The sequence below is a fragment of the Ranitomeya imitator genome, chromosome 2 (genome assembly GCF_032444005.1).
Source record: "Ranitomeya imitator isolate aRanImi1 chromosome 2, aRanImi1.pri, whole genome shotgun sequence".
Taxonomy (NCBI): domain Eukaryota; kingdom Metazoa; phylum Chordata; class Amphibia; order Anura; family Dendrobatidae; genus Ranitomeya; species Ranitomeya imitator.
In genome coordinates, this window is record NC_091283.1 from 332,822,655 (window position 1) to 332,848,671 (window position 26,017).

Sequence of the window (26,017 nt, forward strand, 5' to 3'; positions counted from 1 at the left end):
CTCTCCTCTGTACATACTGTACACGCGTGGCTCAGCACCGTACAGTCCGTGCAGACGCAGTTCCACTCAACACACCCTGTACACAGGCGGCTTCACACCATATTTCTCGTACACACACGGCTCCGCTCCGTACACCTCATACACACTTCTCCGCTCCGTCCACCTCGTACACACATGGCTCCGCTCCGTACACCTCGTACACACATGGCTCTGCTCCATACACCTCGTACACACACGGCTCTGCTCCGTACACGTGGCTCTGCTCCGTACACCTCGTACACACATGGCTCCGCTCCGTACACCTCGTACACATTTCTCCGCTCCGTACACCTCGTACACACACGGCTCCGCTCCATACATGTTGTACACACATGGCTCAACTCTGCACACCTCATACACACACGGCTACATCAAGATTATAAACCCCTTCTGACCCCACACATACACTTCAGCTTATACATTATAACCAGCACAGCAGAGTCCTGCATGCATTGAGGCCCCTGATTATGTGACCACTGACTCCTCCCCTCCTGTGACTTCATCACAGGTCCTGTGCCTGCGCACAGAACAGCCATATATGTGGTCAGTGTGCAGCTCCGCAAGTGAAGGTATGTGGAGATTCCCCATTACTGGCGCATTAATATTAGAAATATATTGCTTGGTCTTCCGGACATTATCTTGACCTCCACTGTTCCTAGTAACTGCTATTTCTTAATTACATTTCTAACTGAGGAAAGGGCAACATGAAAACGCTTTGCTATCTTTTTATATCCTCCTGCTTTGTGGGCCTCCAACATTTTCAGAGTGCTAGGCAGCTGCTTAGAACCCATGACGTTTTTGGCACTAGAGAAGGCTGGGTTTTTACAAAACTGGGAAATTTGCATCACCTGGCCTTTCCTAACAATGATAGTGAACAAGCCGTATCCCTAACAAGCTAATTTAGGTGTGAAACCTGGGTCAAAGTTATAGGGAGTCTGTCACCCCCAAAATTGTATATGAGCTGTGGCCACCGGCATCAGTGGCTTATCTACAGCATTCTGTAATACTGGAGCTAAATCCTTGATGTAACCTGAAAGATGAGAAATAAAGGTTAGATTATACTCACCCAGGGGCAGTTCCGCTGCGGTCCGGGTCCGATGGGCGTCGCGGTCCAGTCCAGCACCTCCTATCTTCATCAGATGATGTCCTCTTCTTGTCTTCCTGCCATGGCTCTGGCGCAGGCGTACTTTGTCTGCCCTGTTGAGGGCAGAGCAAAGTACTGCAGTACGCAGGCGCCGGGCCTCTCTGATCTTTCTCGGACCTCAGTGGGACTGCCCCATGGGTGAGTACAATATAACCTTTATTTCTCATCTTTCAGGGTACATCAGGGGCTTATCTATAGTATTACAGAATGCTGTAGATAAGCCCCTGATGCCGGTGGCTGCAGCTCATATACGATTTTGGGGGTGACAGACTCCCTTAAACTGAGCACTCAAATCTCCAAGCGTGGCCAAACGTTTTCATCACCCCCTTTTCCTTTTTGTACTTTTTAAAATTTGAAAAACAGTGTGGTATATACCTAAAATACAAGGCACATGTGTCATCTTTAACTTTAGGCCTTTTTGACATCATTTAATCTTTATCTGTTCACAATAACAGCAAAAAATATCTTTTACGATTGGGATAATATTCAGTTTAGTATGCAGCAGAACATCTGCACTTTTATTATTTCCCTTTTTGCACAGTAATTTTGCATACAATAGTCCCATATGTTCAGTTTTCTTTTTAAAATATTTTTATTAGGTTTTGTATTAAAAACCGGGATTAGGGAAATGAGGGAAGGGAAGGGTTAACAGTGGACAGAGGAAGGGATCCATAAAATTAGAGAACCCTAATAACAGTCTCTAACAAATACTGATTTGCAATTTGAAGAATGTTGTACGTAGATGTCATACTTAAATGTATACAATTCCGAGGAAAGAGGCACAAAATGGCAATTTTAAACCTTAAATTTGCTGTTCCAGATCTTCCATTTCTTAGAATATTTGTAAACACTGCTATTGTTAGCTGCAAATCTCCATTCCAGAGCGCTATGTTGGTGAATTTTGTCCAAAATATCTGAGAATTTGGGTTTTTTTCCACCAGAGTGCCAATGCATTTCTGACAACTAGGAGGATCTATATAATGACATTTCTAACCGAGGGGTCAAATTGCTTCATGTTAAGGGAAAGAAGCGCCCTTTGAGGGGTCATCACAAAGTTTTCAGAAAACGAGTTAATATGGAGTGATACCTGGAACCAGAGATTTTTTATTATTGGACAACCCCAAAATACGGTAAGTGAAAGAGATTACCCCATTGTCCACAGTCTCTCCAACATAAGGGAGAGTGTTCCTGGTTTATATGTGACAATCTGATGGGAGTTAGATACCATCTTGTCATTATTTTAAAGTAGGACTCATGGAGCGCCATTGAAATGTTTGACAGGTATGTGTTTTATAGCTCTGTCCCATTGTTCAGTTCACAAGTCTGTACCAAGGTCGGACTCCCACCTCTTCATATATACATTTTTAGAGCTAACATTGTCCTTGATAAAGTAACTATATAGGTTACTTAGGCTCCGAATGTTTTTATTGTTTAGGTTGCACAGCAGTGAAGAAAGGATTTCAAGATTCAAGGCTTTACCAGTCAGGAGTTTTTGTATACTGTCCTTTAGCATAATAAAAAGGACCAGTTCAGAAGAGGGTATAGCCCCCGTCACACACAGCGAGATCGCTAGCGAGATCGCTGCTGAGTCACAAGTTTTGTGACGCAACAGCGACCTCAGTAGCGATCTCGCTATGTGTGACATGTAGCAGCGACCAGGCCCCTGCTGTGAGATCGCTGGTCGTGTCGGAATGGCCTGGACCTTTTTTTGATCGTTGAGGTCCCGCTGGGTAGCACACATCGATGTGTTTGACACCTTACCAACGACCTCATGACAGGACGTCCCTCATTGAGGTCTGTTAATCGTCATGAAATAGCTGCCATGTGACATCGTTGTACAGGTCGCTACAGGTCGCCGCATCGCTGCTGCGTCGTTGGGGAGATCTCACAGTTTGACATCTCACCAGCGACCACATAGCGACGCAGCAACGATCCCTGACAGGTCGTATCGTTGTCGGGATCGCTTTGGCGTCGCTAAGTGTGACGGGGACTTAAGTTGTATTTAGATGTTATCTCTCTGAATGTAAGGAATTTAATCCCATTGTGAATATTCCCATTTCTCTTAATGCCAGATTTGTTCCATGATTCGATCATAGGGAGGTTAAATATTAAAGCTAAAAAGTGTAGAGGAAATTTCATAACTTGTTCAATTTTATTAAAAGGAACCTGTCACCCCCAAAATGGAAGTTGAGCTAAGCCCACCAGCATCAGGGGCTTATCTACAGCATTCTGGAATGCTGTAGATAAGCCCCCGATGTATCCTAAAAGATGAGAAAAGAGATTAGATTATACTCACCCAGGGGCGTTCCCGCTGCGGTCCGGTCCTAGGGGCGTCGCGGTCCAGTCCGGGGCATCCCATCTTCATAGGATGAAGTCCTCTTCTTGTCTTCACGCTGCAGCTCTGGCGCAGGCGTACTTTGCCCTGTTGAGGGCAGAGCAAAGTACTGCAGTGCGCAGGTGCTGGGCCTCTCTGACCTTTCCCGGCGCCTGCAACAGGGCAGACAAAGTACGCCTGCGTCGGAGCTGCAGCGTGAAGACAAGAAGAGGACGTGATCGTAAGAAGATGGGAGGCCCTGGACCAGGCCGCGACACCAATCAGATCGGACCGCCCGCCCAGGTGAGTATGATCTAACCTTTTTTTTTATCTTTCAGGATACATCGGGGGCTTATCTACAGCATTACAGAATGCTTTAGATAAGCCCCTGATGCCGGTGGGCTTAGCTCAACTTCCATTTTTGGGGTGACAGGTTCCCTTTAAAGTTTTTGTATGGTTTAACCAATGTTCTGCAGGCAGAAATTGCAGATTGAAAAATGGGATGTGATGGTTGCTTTTGTGATTTATGGAACAGAAAATTGAAAAAAGTTCTCGAACAGAGTCCATATTACTGACGTCCCTCTCCAGGCAACACCAAGCGGGGTGCACCTTGTTGATATTAAACCAGTGCCAACTTTGCTTGACTAATGAAGCCAAGTATTACACGTGCACATTTGGCAAACATGCTCCTCCTCTACCTTTTGTGTTTATGGAGAATGTCTAGCAACACCCTAGCCCTCCTACCATTCCATATGATAGAATTTATTAGATTTTGGATCTTATGGACAGAATGGTATGGAAGGATTACTAGAAGGATCCTGAAAACGTAAAGGACCTGTCACGCACGCCCCCAGACTGGTTGGCGCCGACATACGGGGGTGTGGCCCCACTGGACCACAGACCAAACTTCCCTGGAAGGGGCGTAACTAAGTAGCTTCCTAGGTGTTCGCTGGAGCCTCTGATGGTGAGGTCAGACTTGTGCAATAGGAAGCTACCAGGTGCCACTCCAGGGTGATGTTTGGCTGTGGCTGCTGATCCCACTAAGGAACGGAGCGAGCACGGCTGGCACTCTGGCTGACAGGCGGGCACGGCTGGGACACAGGCAGGCAGACGGGTACAACAGAGACACTGGCGGGCAGGCAGACACGGCTGGCTCTCTGGTAGGCAGGCGGGTATGGCTGGAACATAGGAAGAACCGGTAGGGACCGGTCTGCAGGCAGGTATGTGAAACAGGTAGGAACCTGTTCAGACAGGAGGACTAAGTAACAAGTAGAGAAAGACCGCAAGAGCGGATGCAGAGCGAAAGCACAAGAGCTAGAACCAAGAACAGAAACGCAGGAGGCTGAGTACGAGTAGAAGGTGGAACTAAGAGAAGAGAAGGAGAAGCCAGAGCCAAGGATGGAGCCGCAAGAGGCGGAGCCAAGAGCGGAGATGCTGGAGGCGGAGCCAAGAGCGTATACGCTGAAGGCGGAGCCAAGAGCGGAGACGCTGGAGGTGGAGCCAAGAGCGGAGGCGGAGCCAAGTGCAGAAACGCAGGAGGCGGAGCCAGGTAGAACCGCAAAGAGCGGAGCCAGGTAGAACCGCAAAGAGCGGAGCCAGGTAGAACCGCAAAGAGCGGAGCCAGGTAGAACCGCAAAGAGCAGAGCCAGGTAGAACCGCAAAGAGCGGAGCCACAGAGCAAAGCCACAGAGTGCGGAGCAAGGTCTGAGTGCAGAGCTGAGAGCAAAGCCACAGAGTGTAAAGCAAGGTCAGAGTGCAGAGCAAAATTACAGAGAGCAGAGCTGGGGGAAAAGCTGAGAGACACAGAAGCACAGGTTGTGGTAGAACTGAGCAAAGAGAAGCAGAGCCACAGACAGTGGCGAACAGAGCAGAAAAGGCAAACCAAGACAGATATAAACAGACAGTGGAATAGGACTAGACTAAGACAGAGTTAGGAACGAGACAAGACACAGACATAGACACAAGCCAGGGTATGATGCCCCTCTGGGTGGCAGACATAGGCCAGGGTACGAAGCCCCGTTGGGTGGCTACACAAGACAGAGACCAGGGTACTTAGCCCCACTGGGTGGCTACACAGGACACAGACCAGGGTACAACGCCCCCCTGGGTGGCAGACAAGAGTGAGTAACCGAGACAGGACCTGGCACCTCAGCAGCTAAGAACTGACTGAGGGAGTAAGTTGCACAGGCCCAGACCACAGGGTGGAGGTGCACTATATACAGGAGGCCTCTTGGTAATTGGTCAGGAACTGATTAGACAGATGCACCTGATTCCTATAAGAACCAGAGAGTTCAGGCGCCGGCCCCCTATACACATAGCCATGAAGCATGCAGAGAGCAGAGACACAGAACATGGAGCTGGCATGAAACAGAAACCACATCATGGCCTGGAGCAGTGGGTAAGATTGTGTGAGAGATGTGAGGCCATGCCGTGATGCCAGCAGAGTTGTTACAGTCCCCCTTCCTTTACGGCCCCTCTTCTTCAAGCCCGCCAGAATAACTTGTAGAAGAAGGATAGGAGCACACATAGTCCAGGCCAACATGACATCTTCAGGGTAGAATAAGGCAGGCGGGTCACCAGGAATCTCATAAAACAAAGTCTCTTGGTGCTCAACAAGGTTAGCTTCCACAATGAGCTGGACCACCTCCTTCAGGTAGACAGGTAACAGGGAATTGAATGCTGCTGTCTTAACATCTTCACCAGCCGGACACATGGAAACTGGAAGCCTTCTCATAGGATTCAACTTTTGCCCGACAGGTAGCAGAGATGTTCTTAGATATGGAACACAAGAAAAGTCATTCGAGATGAGAGTGGAGAATAACAGCTCCACCAGGTCAGAGAAAAATTGAGGTGAACAAACTTCTGTTTTGAAATCTTCACCAGCCGGCCACAAGGACGCTGAAGGTATCCACATAGGAACCATCCTCTGCCCGTTATGCAGAAGAAATCATCCAAACGGCGGGGATGTTCCTAGGAACGGATTACAGGAATAGTCGTGGGAGATGTGTGGAGAGATAGTCACCGCTTCCCCATCTTCAGTGACGTTAGCACACCTTGACTCGACGACTAACTGTTTACTGGTATAGTCGCTGGAGATGTGTGGAGACATCGTCACCGTTTCCCCATCTTCAGTGACGTCAGCACACCTTGACTCGACGACTAGCAGACCAGCTGAAGAAGATGACACTGGTGAGTGTCTTTGACGCATGGGAACCAGACACTTCTCAAGACTGGGTAAGTTCAAATGAAGCACTTTACTGGAACTCTTGACCAGAGCGGGTGGTAGAGTCCTTGGCTCAGAATGACCCATGTACATAAGACAGCATACGGAAAACAAACTTCTTCGTGTATAAGGCTCCAACTTGGAGCTCTAGTTGTCCTTGCAGGACTAGACTGCTCTTTAGCAGGGCTCGGCCATTATCAGGTAACGCCCACACCGGGTTCTGGAGCTGTAGAACGGAGACCATACATTGACTCCGAATGATAGGTGGCTTAAACACACCAAAGCTCCCAGAAGGCAGAGAAACAGTCATTAACTTTGATGGAGAGGAAGTACTCTCGCCAGGGGCAGCCTCTCCTACTGGCCCAGGGTTTTGGAGTACAGGCTTCACAGGGCAAGGACCCTCTGAATGTTCTTTACAACCACAGGGATACCGTATTTCAATCTCACTACCAGATTCAGGCTGCAGATTTGCCAGACCCCTCTTATTAGACCTCTTGGATCTTGCTCGGGTGGCCGTTTTGGCGGTTTGTGGAACAGATGAGTCTTGGATGGTCATGGACGGAAGTGACGGTTTACCTACAGGTTTCTTTCGTCTGGACCGTCTCTGTGAGCTTGAAGGGGAAGACTTTTCAAGAGATGCAGTACTTGGCTCATCGAAGGCTTTACAGAAGGCCACCAGGAAGGCCGGCAGATTCGAGATGATGGAGTCCCCTGCTTTCCAAAGGGGGTCGCACCACATCAAAGCATCTCCTCTAAGGTAGGCCATTAAGAAACCTACTTTCAACCAGTCAGTGGGGAATTGGGGAGCATGCCACTTGAAATAACGCAAGCACCGCTCCAGGAACACACGACATTGCTTTGGGTCCCCATCATAGCATGGAGGATCTGCTGGCATGGATTCAACATTAGGAGCGCAGGCTTGAAGTTCATCCAACAGCTCATTAGCGATGACAATTGGGGATGGAGCAGTGAAGGACTGGCTTTCAGACTGGGTAAACATTTTCCTCGGAGGCCAATACTGGCAAGAAGAGAGTTCATCTTGCTCCGAGAGCGAAGGCTCATGGGACTCAGCGGGGACCATGGCCTGTGCAAACTGTCACGCACGCGCCCAGACTGGTTGGCGCGGGCATACCGGGGTGTGGCCCCACTGGACCACAGACCAAACTTCCCTGGAAGGGGCGTAACTAAGTAGCTTCCTAGGTGTTCGCTGGAGCCTCTGATGGTGAGGTCAGACTTGTGCAATAGGAAGCTACCAGGTGCCACTCCAGGGTGATGTCTGGTTGTGGCTGCTGATCCCACTAAGGAACGGAGCGGGCACGGCTGGCACTCTGGCTGACAGACGGGCACGGCTGGGACACAGGCAGGCAGACGGGTACAACAGAGACACTGGCGGGCAGGCGGACACGGCTGGCTCTCTGGTAGGCAGGCGGGTACGGCTGGAACATAGGAAGAACCGGTAGGGACCGGTCTGCAGGCAGGTATGTGAAACAGGTAGGAACCTGTTCAGACAGGAGGACTAAGTAACAAGTAGAGAAAGACCGCAAGAGCGGATGCAGAGCGAAAGCACAAGAGCTAGAACCAAGAGCAGAAACGCAGAAGGCTGAGTACGAGTAGAAGGTGGAACTAAGAGAAGAGAAGGAGAAGGCAGAGCCAAGGACGGAGCCGCAAGAGGCGGAGCCAAGAGCGGAGACGCTGGAGGCGGAGCCAAGAGCGGAGACGCTGGAGGCGGAGCGGAGACGCTGGAGGCGGAGCCAAGAGCGGAGGCAGAGCCAAGTGCAGAAACGCAGGAGGCGGAGCCAGGTAGAACCGCAAAGAGCGGAGCCAGGTAGAACCGCAAAGAGCGGAGCCAGGTAGAACCGCAAAGAGCGGAGCCAGGTAGAACCGCAAAGAGCGGAGCCAGGTAGAACCGCAAAGAGTGGAGCCAGGTAGAACCGCAAAGATTGGAGCCACAGAGCAAAGCCACAGAGTGCGGAGCAAGGTCTGAGTGCAGAGCTGAGAGCAAAGCCACAGAGTGTAAAGCAAGGTCAGAGTGCAGAGCAAAGTTACAGAGAGCAGAGCTGGGGGAAAAGCTGAGAGACACAGAAGCACAGGTTGTGGTAGAACTGAGCAAAGAGAAGCAGAGCCACAGACAGTGGCGAACAGAGCAGAAAAGGCAAACCAAGACAGTCTAGTCCTATTCCACTGTCTGTTTATATCTAAGACAGAGTCAGGAACGAGACAAGACACAGAGACATAGACACAAGCCAGGGTATCAGGGACGGCGTCAGCACCCGGCGCACCCGGACAAGTGCCGGGGCCCTGACAAGACAGGGGGGCCCACTCACGCAGTCATACATCCATCTGGCCGCTTTAACCCTTTCTACCCTTTCAATTTGCCCTGCCTGGCACAAGCATCTTCTCAGTCAGTGCAGGGCCAGGCACATAGGGGTTAAGGACACAGCCAGCGTGACATTGTGGGCAGAGAGTTCTCCTGCTCTGCTCTCCTGGCTGTGTGCAGTGCTGAACTAATCAGGCACAGGCAGATTCCGGACTGGAGGAGCTGCTACCGGCACCTGAGTGAGTGCCATGCTATATCGCTGTATATTCTGACAGTCTGGGTGACCTGGGGGGGCGGCCATGGGCTGGGGGGCTGCAGCTGACTATATATATATATATATATATATATATATATATATATATATATATATATATATATAGTCAGCTGCAGCCCCCCAGCCCATGGCATATACAGGGGAGAGGTACTGTGTGGCGTATATACTTCAACAGCCGCCCAGCCCAGGCCCCCAGCACCTGTCCTGTATATATATTATATACACTGTATCTATACAGGCTGTGCTGGGGGCCTGGGCTGGGCGGCTGCTGTAGTATATATATATATATATATATATATATATATATATATATATATATATATATATATATATATATATATATATATATATATAGTATAGTATATACTATAGTATATAGTATAGTGTATATATATATATATATATATATACATATATATACATATATATATATATATATATATACATATATATATATATATATATATATATATATATATATATATGTATATATATATATATAGTCAGCTGCAGCTGACTATATATATATATATATATACTATACTATACTATATACTATAGTATATACTATACTATATATATATATATATATATATATATATATATATATATATATATATATATATATATATATATATATATATATACTACAGCAGCCGCCCAGCCCAGGCCCCCAGCACAGCCTGTATAGATACAGTGTATATAATATATATACAGGACAAGTGCTGGGGGCCTGGGCTGGGCGGCTGTTGAAGTATATACACCGCACAGTACCTCTCCCCTGTATATATACACCGCACAGTACCTCTCCCCTGTATATATACACTGCACAGTACCTCTCCCCTGTATATATACACCGCACAGTACCTCTCCCCTGTATATATATACTGCACAGTACCTCTCCCCTGTATATATACACCGCACAGTACCTCTCCCCTGTATATATACACTGCACAGTACCACTCCCCTCTATATACACCGCACAGTACCTCTCCCCTGTATATATACACCGCACAGTACCTCTCCCCTGTATATATACACTGCACAGTACCACTCCCCTCTATATATACTCCGCACAGTACCACTCCTCCTGTCCTGTATATATACACCGCACAGTACCTCTCCCCTGTATATATACACTGCACAGTACCACTCCCCTCTATGTATACTCTGCACAGTACCTCTCCCCTGTATATATACACCGCACAGTACCACTCCTCCTGTCCTGTATATATACACTGCAGAATTTACAATAGCTATCACTCATGTAAGAAGTGAATTATGGCATTGGACTATACCTATATTTCTCTGCTGTATCTGGGCATCATGAATCGTGGTATGTGTTAAAGGGGGGGGGGGGGGCCCACTGAGACTCTTTTGCCCGGGGCCCTCAAAAACCTGGAGCCGGCCCTGCAGGGTATGATGCCCCTCTGGGTGGCAGACATAGGCCAGGGTACGAAGCCCCGTTGGGTGGCTACACAAGACAGAGACCAGGGTACTAAGCCCCACTGGGTGGCTACACAGGACACAGACCAGGGTACAACGCCCCCCTGGGTGGCAGACAAGAGAGAGTAACCGAGACAGGACCTGGCACCTCAGCAGCTAAGAACTGACTGAGGGAGAAAGTTGCACAGGCCCAGACCACAGGGTGGAGCTGCACTATATACAGGGGGCCTCTTGGTAATTGGTCAGGAACTGATTAGACAGATGCACCTGATTCCTATAAGAACCAGAGAGTTCAGGCGCCGGCCCCCTATACACATAGCCATGAAGCATGCAGAGAGCAGAGACACAGAACATGGAGCTGGCATGAAACAGAAACCACATCATGGCCTGGAGCAGTGGGTAAGATTGTGTGAGAGATGTGAGGCCATGCCGTGATGCCAGCAGAGTTGTTACAGGACCTTGGGTAGAATTAAAGACTTGATTGTTAGTATTCTTCCAAATATAGAGAGATCTGATTGCGCAAAATATGAGATATCTTGGGAAACAGTGTTAATGATATTATCCAGGATGATCCTGACGGTTGCTTTAATCATGTCTGCTATAGTGATTCCTAAATAGGTTATCCCCATTCTCTCCCATGTAAATTCTGTTTGCTTCTTTAAATTTTCAATCTGAGAGTCACTAATGTTAAAGGTCAGGAACTTGGATTCATGGGAGTTAATTTTAAAGTATGAAGCTTTGGAGATTGATTTCCATTAAAAAGACATTAGTGGAGTTTGGATCTATGGTAGGAGTTCAAGGGTTATCTTTCAGGTTATATAAGTTGTGAAAGAACTCTGCAAAGGATTTGACTATGTCCTTTTGTGCGTCTTGGCTTCGCCTGAAGGGGAGGTAATTTTGTTTATTCTTCTATTAATTCTTTCTTTTTTTAGTTTTGCCATCATGTATTTAGTTGGCTTGTTTAAAGATGAGTATACTGTAAACTTTGAAGCTTTGATAACTGATTCGTATTCTTGGAAATTTTCTGATCTTAAATTTTGTCTTCGATTTAAAATTTCTGCCTGGATAGTAGGGGAAGGTACTTTCAGATTATTTTGTTGTTCCTCTTTTTCACTTATTTGGGCTTGCAGATTAGTAATTTTTTCTTTGTTCCTTTTTTTGTATCTTGAGATCTGAATAAGGCCTCCTCTGAGGACTGCCTTATCTGCATTCCACAGTGTGAAAGCGTCTATCTGGTCAGACAAATCTTCTTTAAAGTAGTTGTTTATAAGGTTTTCTATTTCGAGTTTAAATTCTGGGATTTTAAATAATGTTGGATTGTTTTTCCAGAGATGAGTAAATTCAGGAGAGGGGCCCAAGAGAAACTCTGAAAGCACTGGTGTATGATCAGATAAAGTTTTCTTCAGATATTTTATATTTTTAAACTTGGTCAGGGTAAATATATTTGTAAGAATTAAGTCTATGCGGGAGGACGTCTTATGCATGGTGGCGCAGTGGTTAGCACAGCAGCCTTGCAGCGCTGGAGTCCTGGGTTCAAACCCCACCAACGACAACATCTGCAAAGAGTTTGTATGTTCTCTCCGTGTTTGCGTGGGTTTCCTCTGGGCACTCCGGTTTCCTCCCACATTCCAAAGACATACTGATAGGGAATTTAGATTGTGAGCCCCATCAGGGACAGTGATGATAATGTGTGCAAACTGTAAAACGCTGCGGAATATGTTAGCGCTATATAAAAATGAAGATTATTATTATTATGCACATCTGAAAAGTGGGAATATTCGCAGAACGAGGTATTTAAGCATCGGAAGGTATCGTAGAGCTCATTCTGAACTAGACAACTTTTCAGCGCCAGTGCCTTGTAGCGAACTGAGGAGGAGTCTAAAGTTCTGTCGGGAACCATGTTTAAATCTCCTAACAGTATAAGATCTGTTGTGAATTCCGCTCTTGGGCTCCCTCTGGTGGTTGTAAGTGGCACTTTTGTGAGTTCTGCTCTTGGGCTCCCTCCGGTGGTTTTGAGTGGAATGGCTGCTCCTTGGATTTAGCAGTCTGCAGCTGCTTCCACTGATTGTCTTTCTGCTCGGCTATTTATGCCTGGCTCTTCTCTTGAGCCAGTGCCACTTGTCAATGGTTCCTGGTTGGATTCACATCTCTCTTGGATTTCCCTGATATCCTGACCAGTTCTGCAAAGTTAAGTCCTTGCTTTGCTCTTTTCTGTCCACATGTTGTGGACTTATTCATTCTGTGCATTCTATGTTTTGTCCAGCTTGTCAGTATGGATTAATTCAGTTAAGCTGGAAGCTCTGGGAAGCAGATTTACCCTCCACACATTTAGTCAGGTGTGGAGACTTTTGTAAACTCTGTTGTTGTGAATTCCGCTCTTGGGCCCCCTCAGGTGGTTGTAAGTGGCACTTTTGTGAGTTCTGCTCTTGGGCTCCCTCCGGTGGTTTTAAGTGGAATGGCTGCTCCTTGGATTTAGTGTCTGCAGCTGCTTCCACTAATTGTCTTTCTGCTCGGCTTTTATTTCTGGCTCTTCCCTTCAGCCAGTGCCACTTGTCAATGTTTCCTGGCTGGATTCACATCTCGGCTTGGATTTCCCTGGTTTCCTGACCAGTTCAGCAAGATAAGTCCTGGCTTTGCTCATTTCAGTCCACATGTTGTGGACTTATTGTTCTGTGCATTCTATATTTTGTCCAGCTTGTCAGTATGGATTATTTCTGTTAGCTGGAAGCTCTGGGAAGCAGATTTACCCTCCACACATTTAGTCAGGTGTGGAGATGTTTGTAAACTCTATGTGGATTGTTTTGTAGTTTTTATACTGACCGCACAGTAGCTTTTCCTGTCCTATCTATCAAGCTAGACTGGCCTCCTATGCTAAAATCTGATTTCATTTCTGCGTATGTTATTTTCCCCTCCTCTCACCGTCAATATTTGTGGGGGGCTATCTTTCCTTTGGGGATTTTCTCTGAGGCAAGATAGGTTTCCTGTTTCCATCTTTAGGGGAAGTTAGATCTTAGGCTGTGCCGAGGGGTCTAGGGAGCGTCAGGTACCCCCCACGGCTATTTTTAGTTGCGCTGCTAGGTTCAGGGTTTGCGGTCAGTACAGATACCACCTCCTTCAGAGCTTGTCTCATGTTGTTCCTAAACCACCAGATCATAACACTCTGTGTGGATTTTTGTTGTTTTTAATACTGACCGCACAGTATTCTATCCTGTCCTATCTATCTAGCTAGACTGGCCTCCTGTGCTACATCCTGGTTTCATTCTGTGTATGTCTTTTCCCTCTCCACTCACAGTCATTACTTGTGGGGGGCTATCTATCCTTTGGGGATTTTCTCTGAGGCAAGATAGTTTTCCTGTTTCTATCTTTAGGGGTAGTTAGTTCTCAGGCTGTGACGAGGTGCCTAGGGAGTGACAGGAGCATCCCACGGCTACTTCTAGTGTGGTGTTGAGCTTAGGGACTGCGGTCAGTACAGGTACCACCTCCTTCAGAGCTCGTCCCATGTTGCTCCTAAACCACCAGTTCATAACAAAGATCCCCGGATTTGACTTTGTTCACTTTCTTTTGGAATTTGTTCAGGAATGAAATATGTGTCTCGTGTTTGGGACATATATATATATATATTCACTACTGTGCAAGGCCTGTTATTTAGTAGGCATATAAGGATATTAAACCTACCCAAAGAGTCCATTATCTCCTTGACAAACTGGAATGGGACAGGGCTACTTACCATCGTGATGACACCAGCTTTTTTGGAAGAACACAACGATTTGAATACATGGGGAACATTTTGAGGTTGGAAGACTGGTTGGCTGTCAATTGCCATTTTAACCTCCTGCAAACATACAAGATCAGCATGGGTGTGGTTAATCTCTTTCCATACAGCAAATCTCTTATTGGGGCTATTGAGAACCCTAAGAATGTATGACAAAATATTTATTCACAAATAAAAGACAATGCATTAATAGTAAAGGAAAAAGGGAGAAAAAAATTACAGACTACAATTGGCCTTTTAACGTGTGCCAAAACAGTTTAACTTACATACAATAGGAGTTCTACTGGAGGACTCCAAACCAGTTGGTGCCTCACCTTAGTGTGGGGGATAAAAAGCAACCCAATAATTTGGGGCTAAGATCCCACCAAGACATCATTATTCAGAGTTTGATTGACAATATAAAGAGAATGCTTTCCCCTCCTAACCCTTATCCTTAAACGCTGGTTCTTCCATAAGAAAACTTATGAACCTTGAACCCTCTTGGGGTGAGTTAATTGGGTAATTTTTGTTGTTTACCAAACCAGGAGCATGGTGGGGAAACCCCACCTGTAGGGAACCCTAAGTTCTCTGAGTTTTGAAGTCACTTCTTTGAAGGACCTTCTTTTGTCCATGGTTGCCTTTGAGAAATCTGAGAAAATCTTACTATTTTTATGTTGTTCAGGAAAGGAGCCCCTCTCTCTGATGCTTTTTAAAATTCTTTATTTGGTGTCAAAAAATGAATTCTGAGGATGGTATTTCCTGGTTTATCCTGGGGAATCCCGTGGGGAAGCGGGAGACGGTGGATACGGTCGATATTTGGTTCCAAATCTGACAAATTGGGTACCAATTTTTTTAATAAGTTTTTTGTGTAGCCTGAGAGATCATTTTGAGGAACTGATTCTGGTATGCCTCTAATCTTTAAATTGTTCCTCCTGTTACGATCTTCCAGATCGGTTAACTTGTTTTTGAGAGACAAAACTTCTGCCTGCAGGTTTGAGTTCTGTTTGGAAAGATAAATGGTATCCTTCTCCAACAGAGTAGGCCTTTTTTTATTTTTTTCGAACCTCTGATTGAAACTACTGCATGCCTCCTGGAGAGAGTTAAGGTACCGTCACACTCAGCGACGCTGCAGCGATATAGACAATGAGCCGATCGCTGCAGCGTCGCTGTTTAGGTCGCTGTAGAGACGTCAAACACAGCAACACCAGAACGATGCAGGAGCGATCCAGTGACGTAATGGCGACTCACTTATCGTTCTCGCTGGTTGTTAGCTCCATGTAAAAACATTGCTGGCATCGTTGCTTTTGATGTCAAACATGACGATACACGTCGACCTGACAACCAAATAAAGTTCTGGACTTCTACCTCCGACCAGCGATGTCACAGCGGGATCCAGATCGCTGCTGCATGTCAAACTCCACGAGATCGCTATCCAGGATGCTTGCAACATCACGGATCGTTGCAGTTCTCGTTGCAAAGTTGCTGAGTGTTACGGTACCTTTAGCTTGTGTCTCAAACCCGATTCTCATAGAGTCACTGAAGGATTTAAAGAGGCCAGCCAAAAATCCCTCAGTAACTTGTTTACTGGAACCAAGATATTCATCTAGGTTAACCAATGGAGTTGGGGCTGCCGTTGGTGAAATGGAGGCAGCGTGATACTTTTTAACCCCTTTCTGACATTAGACGTACTATCCCGTCGAGGTGGGGTGGGCCTCTGACCACCGACGGGATAGTACGTCATATGCGATCGGCAGCGCTCACGGGGGGAGCGCCGCCGATCGCGGCCGGGTGTCAGCTGACTATCACAGCTGACATCCGGCACTATGTGCCAGGAGCGGTCACGGACCGCCCCCGGCACATTAACCCCTGGCACACCGCGATCAAAGATGATCGCGATGTGCCGGCGGTATAGGGAAACCTCCCGCAGGGAGGGGGCTCCCTGCGGGCTTCCCTGAGCCCCCCGCAGCAACGCGATGTGATCACGTTGCTGCGAGGGTCTTACCTCCCTCCCTGCCTGCTCCAGCCCCGGATCCAAGATGGCCGCGGATCCGGGTCCTGCAGGGAGGGAGGTGGCTTCACAGAGCCTGCTCAGAGCAGGCACTGTGAAGCCTGCAGTGCTGTAAGTAAGATCGGTGATCTGACAGAGTGCTGTGCAAACTGTCAGATCATCGATCTGTGATGTCCCCCCCTGGGACAAAATAAAAAAGTTTAAAAAAAAAATTCCAAATGTGTAAAAAAAAAAAAAAAAAAAATATTCCTAAATAATGAAAAAAAAAAAATATTCCCATAAATACATTTCTTCATCTAAATAAAAAAACAAAACAATAAAAGTACACATATTTAGTATCGCCGCGTCCGTAACGACCCAACCTATAAAACTGGCCCACAAGTTAACCCCTTCAGTAAACACCGTAAGAAAAAAAAAAAACGAGGCAAAAAACAACGCTTTATTATCATACCGCCGAACAAAAAGTGGAATAACACGCGATCAAAAAGACAGATATAAATAACCATGGTGCCGCTGAAAGCTTCATCTTGTCCCGCAAAAAACGAGCCGCCATACAGCATCATCAGCAAAAAAATAAAAGTTATACTCCTGAGAATAAAACGATGCAAAAATAATTATTTTTTCTGTAAAATAGTTTTTATTGTATAAAAGCGCCAAAACATAAAAAAATGATATAAATGAGGTGACGCTGTAATCGTACTGACCCGCGTTTGGTAAAATTGATAAAGCAGTTTTATTCTTCGGAACGGTATAAACGCCTCCCCCAAAAGAAATTCATGAATAGCTGGTTTTTGGTCATTCTTCCTCACAAAAATCGGAATAAAAAGCGATCAAAAAATGTCACGTGCCCGAAAATGTTACCAATAAAAACGTCAACTCGTCCCGCAAAAAACAAGACCTCACATGACTCTGTGGACCAAAATATGGAAAAATTATAGCTCTCAAAATGTGGTAACGCAAAAAATATTTTTTGCAATAAAAAGCGTCTTTCAGTGTGTGACGGCTGCCAATCATAAAAATCTGCTAAAAAACTCGCTATAAAAGTAAATCAAACCCCCCTTCATCACCCCCTTAGTTAGGGAAAAATTAAAAAAATGTACTTATTTCCATTTTCCAATTAGGGCTAGGGTTAGGGCTAGGGTTAGGGTTGGGGCTACAGTTAGGGTTGGGGCTAAAGTTAGGGTTAGGGTTTAGATTGCATTTACAGTTGGGAATAGGGTTGGGATTAGGGTTAGGGGTGTGTCAGGGTTAGAGGTGTGGTTAGGGTTACTGTTGGAATTAGGGTTAGGGGTGTGTTTGGATTAGGGTTTCAGTTATAATTGGGGGGTTTCCACTGTTTAGGCACATCAGGGGCTCTCCAAACACAACATGGCGTCCGATCTCAATTCCAGCCAGTTCTGCGTTGAGAAAGTAAAACAGTGCTCCTTCCCTTCCGAGCTCTCCCGTGTGCCCAAACAGGGGTTTACCCCAACATATGGGGTATCAGCGTACTCAGGACAAATAGGACAACAACTTTTGGGGTCCAATTTCTCCTGTTACCTTTGGGAAAATACAAAACTGGGGGCTAAAAAATATTTTTTGTGGGAAAAAAAAAAGATTTTTTATTTTCACGGCTCTGCGTTATAAACTGTATTGAAACACTTAGGGGTTCAAAGTTCTCACAACACATCTAGATGAGTTCCCTGGGGGGTCTAGTTTCCAATATGGGGTCACTTGTGGGGGGTTTCCACTGTTTAGGTACATTAGGGGCTCTGCAAACGCAATGTGGCGCCTGCAGACTATTCCATCTAAGTCTGCATTCCAAATGGAGCTCCTTCTCTTCCGAGCCCTCCCATGCGCCCAAACAGTGGTTCCCCCCACTTATGGGGTATCAGCGCACTCAGGACAAATTGGACAACAAATTTTGGGGTCCAATTTCTCCTGTTACCCTCGGGAAAATACAAAACTGGGGGCTAAAAAATAATTTTTGTGGGAAAAAATTTTTGTTTTATTTTCACGGCTCTGCATTATAAACTTCTGTGAAGCCCTTAGTGGGTCAAAGCGCTCAAAACACATCTAGATAAGTTCCTTAGGGGGTCTACTTTCCAAAATGGTGTCACTTGTGGGGGGTTTCAATGTTTAGGCACATCAGTGGCTCTCCAAACGCAACATGGCGTCCCATCTCAATTCCTGTCAATTTTGCATTGAAAAGTCAAACGGCGCTCCTTCCCTTCCGAGCTCTCCCATGCGCCCAAGCAGTGGTTTACCCCCACATATGGGGTATCAGTGTACTCAGGACAAATTGTACAACAACTTTTGGGGTCCATTTTCTCCTGTTACCCTTGGTAAAATAAAACAAATTGGAGCTGAAGTAAATTTTTTGTGAAAAAAAGTTAAATGTTCATTTTTATTTAAACATTCCAAAAATTCCTGTGAAGCACCAGAAGGGTTAATAAACTTCTAGAATATGGTTTTGAGCACCATGAGGGGTGCAGTTTTTAGAATGGTGTCACACTTGGGTATTTTCTATCATATAGACCCCTCAAAATGACTTCAAATGAGATGTGGTCCCTAAAAAAAAATGGTGTAAAAATGAGAAATTGCTGGTCAACTTTTAACCCTTATAACTCCCTAACAAAAAAAAATTTTGGTTCCAAAATTGTGCTGATGTAAAGTAGACATGTGAGAAATGTTACTTATTAAGTATTTTGTGTGACATATCTCTGTGATTTAATTGCATAAAAATTCAAAGTTGGAAAATTGCAAAATTTTCATAATTTTCGCCAAATTTCCGTTTTTTTCACAAATAAACGCAGAAACTATCAAAGAATTTTTACCATTGTCATGAAGTACAATATGTCACGAGAAAACAGTGTCAGAATCGCTGGGATCCGTTGAAGCGTTCCAGAGTTATAACCTCATAAAGGGACAGTGGTTAGAATTGTAAAAATTGGCCCGGTCATTAACGTGCAAACCACCCTTGGGGTTAGTCCTCTGCTTCTCTGGGCTATTGTTAGGTGAGTAATTGTCTGAAAGGCTATCTGACTCATCTGTAGAAGGGTTAGCTTTATTCCCCTGGTCACTAAGGCTGGGTTCACATTGCGTTCAGTGACACCGTTAAACGGACTACGTTACACCGCGGCATAATGCGGTGTAACGTAGTCCGTTAACGCCACCATTGAATGCAATGTCGGACGCATTGCTAGCGCACGCCCACAATTGGCGTGCGCTAGCGATGTGCCATCATTTGAGTGACGGACCCGAGTTGAACGGACTGCACTGACGCAATGTGAACCTAGCCTAAGACCCTTTCTTTTCTACGGTTAGAAGTGTCCATTTCCTCAGTAGATATCACAGATATTTGATACCGTGCCGCACAAGAGGTTGGTACACAAAATGAGAATGCTTGGTCTGGGGGAAAATGTGTGTAAATGGGTTAGTAACTGGCTTAGTGATAGAAAGCAGAGGGTGGTTATAAATGGTATAGTCTCTAACTGGGTCGCTGTGACCAGTGGGACCAGTATTGGGACCTGTTCTCTTCAACATATTCATTAATGATCTGGTAGAAGGTTTATACAGTAAAATATCGATATTTGCAGATGATACAAAACTATGTAAAGCAGTTAATACAAGAGAAGATAGTATTCTGCTACAGATGGATCTGGATAAGTTGGAAACTTGGGCTGAAAGGTGGCAGATGAGGTTTAACAATGATAAATGTAAGGTTATACACATGGGAAGAAGGAATCAATATCACCATTACACACTGAACGGGAAACCACTGGGTAAATCTGACAGGGAGAAGGACTTGGGGATCCTAGTTAATGATAAACTTACCTGGAGCAGCCAGTGCCAGGAAGCAGCTGCCAAGGCAAACAGGATCATGGGGTGCATTAAAAGAAGTCTGGATACACATGATGAGAGCGTTATACTGCCTCTGTACAAATCCCTAGTTAGACCGCACATGGAGTACTGTGTCCAGTTTTGGGCACCGGTGCTCAGGAAGGATATAATGGAACTAGAGAGAGTACAAAGGAGGGCAACAAAATTAATAAAAGGGATGGGAGAACTACAATACCCAGATAGATTAGCGAAATTAGGATTATTTAGTCTAGAAAAAAGACGACTGAGGGGCGATCTAATAACCATGTATAAGTATATAAGGGGACAATACAAATATCTCGCTGAGGATCTGTTTATACCAAGGAAGGTGAAGGGCACAAGGGGGAATTCTTTGCGTCTGGAGGAGAGAAGGTTTTTCCACCAACATAGAAGAGGATTCTTTACTGTTAGGGCAGTGAGAATCTGGAATTGCTTGCCTGAGGAGGTGGTGATGGCGAACTCAGTCGAGGGGTTCAAGAGAGGCCTGGATGTCTTCATGGAGCAGAACAATATTGTATCATACAATTATTAGGTTCTGTAGAAGGATGTAGATCTGGGGATTTATTATGATGGAATATAGGCTGAACTGGATGGACAAATGTCTTTTTTCGGCCTTACTAACTATGTTACTATGTATATGGCGTCAGCGGTTTGGTGTCTCCTTTAGTGTCACTTTTGAAAGAAAGTGAGCTGGGATTTGTTTTAGTTGTTGGGTTTTTTGGGCCAACCCCTCTTTTTATTGTGTTATTATATGTCGGTATATTTGATTGCTTTGGATAGGAAGGTTTTGATTCATCTCCTTTTAGTGGAGACCTAGATTTAATAAGACTTAATAGGTTTGGGAAGACTTCATATGATTCTGAGAGAGCTACCAGGGAGGTCTGCCTGTTTTTTGAGATTTGTTTTTGAACTTCCCTCCAGCTGGCTCCATTTTAAGTCCACTGCCCCCAACAAGCGGTCAACCAATAATTTTCACGAGAGCTGTATATGTTAGTACAGTTCAGTGTATATATGTAGAATTTTTAACCTGCAATATAGAATAATACAAATGAGATTTCAATATACTTGCAATAGAATTAAAGTTGACAAATAGACACGTGGGTACACTATGACCATACATTATTTGCAAAGGTGGTAGGTAGGCAAGTAGGTCAGGTGAGTGATCCCTTTAAGTAGATAGAGAGGTTGCGATGCTGTAGATAGCTGTTTCCCAATAAGGAGATATATTCTGTGAAGATAGACAACCAATCTTTTCGTTGATACAGGCTTATATGTCTTATTTATAAGTGTCTCAGGTGTAAGAGGGTCATACTCTTGTGTAGTATAATGCCAGGTAGACTTTACTCCTCAAGCCATGTGGTGCCACAGGATAAGATTTATAATGAATATGCCTTTAAGTAGTCTGCAAGGTTAACCCCTTCATGACCCGGGTATTTTTGTTTTTTTCATTTTCGTTTTTTGCTCCCCTCCTTCTCAGAGCCATAACTTTTTCTTTTTCTGTCAATATGGCCATGTGAGGTGTCACGATAATGTAAAATACCATAGCTGAAGGAGTTTTGCACATGTGACCATGGTCTTGAAAGCACATGGCAAACAAACAAGCCTTAAGGTACCGTCACAATGAACGATATCGCTAGGGCTCAATGAGCAGTGGGCTCAATGAGGCACTAAGTTTTTCGTCCTTTTTATAATATAAGTGACCGTATTCTGGGGCTCATCTGTTCGCCCCCTCTTTTGACATCATTATGCTCCCCCTGGATCATACAATCGGATCCTAGTATAGCTCTTTATGGTTTTAACTTTTATTTTTTCACTATTTCTTTAGTTTTTATGAATTTATGCATGGATCAACATATCCCAGATACTTCCTCACGTGCCTCCACTCGGACCCTAAAGTCTCCAATGCATGCGCCTGATACAAAGGCATCTCTACTTCCATTAAGATGCACACAACATCTGATGAACAGAGGATCTTCCCTTGACCGCTAACAGAATAAGAACGATTGACCTTTTTTTTTTTTTTTTCTATATGCGTTTATGTGCACATACTCTGTATCGGTGGTTACATGCTGTGGGGAGCTGTATGGGTTAATCTTACCCAGCCGTGCGCATGCCCGCTGTTGATGCGGCGGCTCCTTCCCCTGCCTCGGCATCTTTAGGCTTTCTGCAGCTGCGCAGTGAATTACTATTCCTGCACGTGCGCAGTTACGCCTGACGCCGACGGCCGGTGCAGGACCTGCGGCTCACAGTGCACAGGCGCCGCCTACGCTGGAGTGATTGGCCGGTTCACAACATGTGACCGGCCCCACAATCACCACCAATGGGATATAAAAGGTCCTTGCAGGGACATAGAGCTATCCCTTTGATAAAGCTGACATACTAAAAAGCGAAACGTACGTTGGGGCGCTCTTGGATGCGATCTAGTGCCACTTCCCCCATCTATCCTTTGGTGAGTGTTGTTCCTGCTGCATATTTGCACATTTTTGACCACTTGGTCAGTACATAGATAATTTTTTTTTTTTTGGAACATACTTTCCCCTTTACCTCTCACTATGTATTATGTACTACTGGGGCATAGGTGGCGCTATTGATCTGGCACATCATCCGGTTTTAGTATCACTTTTTGGAATATATTTATATGACTTGATATGTTTTTGTAATAAAGCTTACTATTTTTTAACCCTAAATACTCCTGTTTCCTCTGATCTTCTATATTTATATGGAGTGGGGTAACTTTGTTCCCTATGGTGTAACTGTACGCAATATCTAAAGCATTATGTGTTTGTCTGGTACCCTGTTTATAATACTTACATTCCGGTGTCTGTCCCCCGGCGCTGTGCTTCTCTGCACTGTGAGCGCCGGCCGGCCGGAAAGCAGAGCACTGCTGTGCTTTCCGGCTGGCGCTCACAGTCAGTGCAGAGAAGCACAGCGCCGGGGGACAGACAACGGAATGTAAGTATGTAGTGTTTTTTTTTTTTATGTTTACGCTGGTAACCAGGGTAAACATCGGGTTACTAAGCGCGGCCCTGCGCTTAGTAACCCGATGTTTACCCTGGTTACCAGGGGACTTCGCATAGTTGGTCGCTGGAGAGCTGTCTGTGTGACAGCTCTCCAGCGACCACACAGCGACGCTGCAGCGATCGGGATCGTTGTTTAGATCGCTGCAGCGTCGCTAAATGTGATGGTACCTTAATTGTGGAAACACTGGAACTTGAAGCTAGTGTGTGAGCAGGGTGTGGCTTTAAACTGCAGGTTACTAATCCTGCAAAGCCACCTGTTGTCCCTCCCTTCTCACTCAGGAATTTCTTTTGTCTCAGACCTTGGAGAACATAAAGAACTGTCTCATCAGTGCATATCATTAACCAGCACCTTTAGTAATGTCACAAGCTCAGAGGTGTCTGTTCCTGCACTTAGCCTGGCTTTTATTCTTGCCTGGGAGCTTAATCCATGAAGACCATTGGTCATGCACTGTGATGTCTGGATCCTCAACCAGCATGGTTAGCCTGCAATGACTTAAGCAACATGTGAGTCTATTTTAATCCCTATTTTATTTTGTACTCTGTAATGTGCATATGATTGTCTCCTTTATAATACATAGTAACATAGTAACATAGTTAGTAAGGCCGAAAAAAGACATTTGTCCATCTAGTTCAGCCTATATTCCATCATAATAAATCCCCAGATCTACGTCCTTCTACAGAACCTAATTGTATGATACAATATTGTTCTGCTCCAGGAAGACATCCAGGCCTCTCTTGAACCCCTCGACTGAGTTCGCCATCACCACCTCCTCAGGCAAGCAATTCCAGATTCTCACTGCCCTAACAGTAAAGAATCCTCTTCTATGTTGGTGGAAAAACCTTCTCTCCTCCAGACGCAAAGAATGCCCCCTTGTGCCCGTCACCTTCCTTGGTATAAACAGATCCTCAGCGAGATATTTGTATTGTCCCCTTATATACTTATACATGGTTATTAGATCGCCCCTCAGTCGTCTTTTTTCTAGACTAAATAATCCTAATTTCGCTAATCTATCTGGGTATTGTAGTTCTCCCATCCCCTTTATTAATTTTGTTGCCCTCCTTTGTACTCTCTCTAGTTCCATTATATCCTTCCTGAGCACCGGTGCCCAAAACTGGACACAGTACTCCATGTGTGGTCTAACTAGGGATTTGTACAGAGGCAGTATAATGCTCTCATCATGTGTATCCAGACCTCTTTTAATGCACCCCATGATCCTGTTTGCCTTGGCAGCTGCTTCCTGGCACTGGCTGCTCCAGGTAAGTTTATCATTAACTAGGATCCCCAAGTCCTTCTCCCTGTCAGATTTACCCAGTGGTTTCCCATTCAGTGTGTAATGGTGACATTGATTCCTTCTTCCCATGTGTATAACCTTACATTTATCATTGTTAAACCTCATCTGCCACCTTTGAGCCCAAGTTTCCAACTTATCCAGATCCATCTGTAGCAGAATACTATCTTCTCTTGTATTAACTGCTTTACATAGTTTTGTATCATCTGCAAATATCGATATTTTACTGTGTAAACCTTCTACCAGATCATTAATGAATATGTTGAAGAGAACAGGTCCCAATACTGACCCCTGCGGTACCCCACTGGTCACAGCGACCCAGTTAGAGGCTATACCATTTATAACCACCCTCTGCTTTCTTTCACTAAGCCAGTTACTAACCCATTTACACACAATTTCCCCCAGACCAAGCATTCTCATTTTGTGTACCAACCTCTTGTGCGGCACGGTATCAAACGCTTTGGAAAAATCGAGATATACCACGTCCAATGACTCACCGTGGTCCAGCCTATAGCTTGCCTCTTCATAAAAACTGATTAGATTGGTTTGACAGGAGCGATTTCTCATAAACCCATGCTGATATGGAGTTAAACAGTTATTTTCATTGAGATAATCCAGAATAACATCCCTCAGAAACCCTTCAAATATTTTACCAACAATAGAGGTTAGACTTACTGGCCTATAATTTCCAGGTTCACTTTTAGAGCCCTTTTTGAATATTGGCACCACATTTGCTATGCGCCAATCCTGCGGAACAGACCCTGTCGCTATAGAGTCCCTAAAAATAAGAACTAATGATTTATCTATTACATTACTTAGTTCTCTTAGTACTCGTGGGTGTATGCCATCCGGACCCGGAGATTTATCTATTTTAATCTTATTTAGCCGGTTTCGCACCTCTTCTTGGGTTAGATTGGTGATCCTTAATATAGTGTTTTCATTGTTTCTTGGGATTTCACCTAGCATTTCATTTTCCACTGTGAATACCGTGGAGAAGAAGGTGTTTAATATGTTAGCTTTTTCCTCGTCATCTACAACCATTCTTTCCTCACTATTTTTTAAGGGGCCTACATTTTCAGTTTTTATTCTTTTACTATTGATATAGTTGAAGAACAGTTTGGGATTAGTTTTACTCTCCTTAGCAATGTGCTTCTCTGTTTCCTTTTTGGCAGCTTTAATTAGTTTTTTAGATAAAGTATTTTTCTCCCTATAGTTTTTTAGAGCTTCAAATACCTTTTTAATATTTTTGTAAATACTGCCTACTTTTTCGGAGTAAAATATATAATTCTACTAGCTTGGCTCTTCTGCTCTATAAACGAACTGTGTCCTCT

General features: G+C 45.0%; 1 protein-coding gene across 1 annotated transcript in view; it reads left to right on the top strand.

Moving 5' to 3' along the window:
• Positions 1–552: 552 nt before the first annotated feature.
• The window catches only part of LOC138663604 (oocyte zinc finger protein XlCOF8.4-like), a 58,936-nt gene continuing 33,471 nt past the window's right edge, over positions 553–26,017 (top strand). Inside the window, exon 1 of the mRNA XM_069749867.1 lies at positions 553–608. The gene's annotated coding sequence lies outside the window, so the exon portion shown is untranslated. The remainder of the gene's footprint in view (positions 609–26,017) is intronic.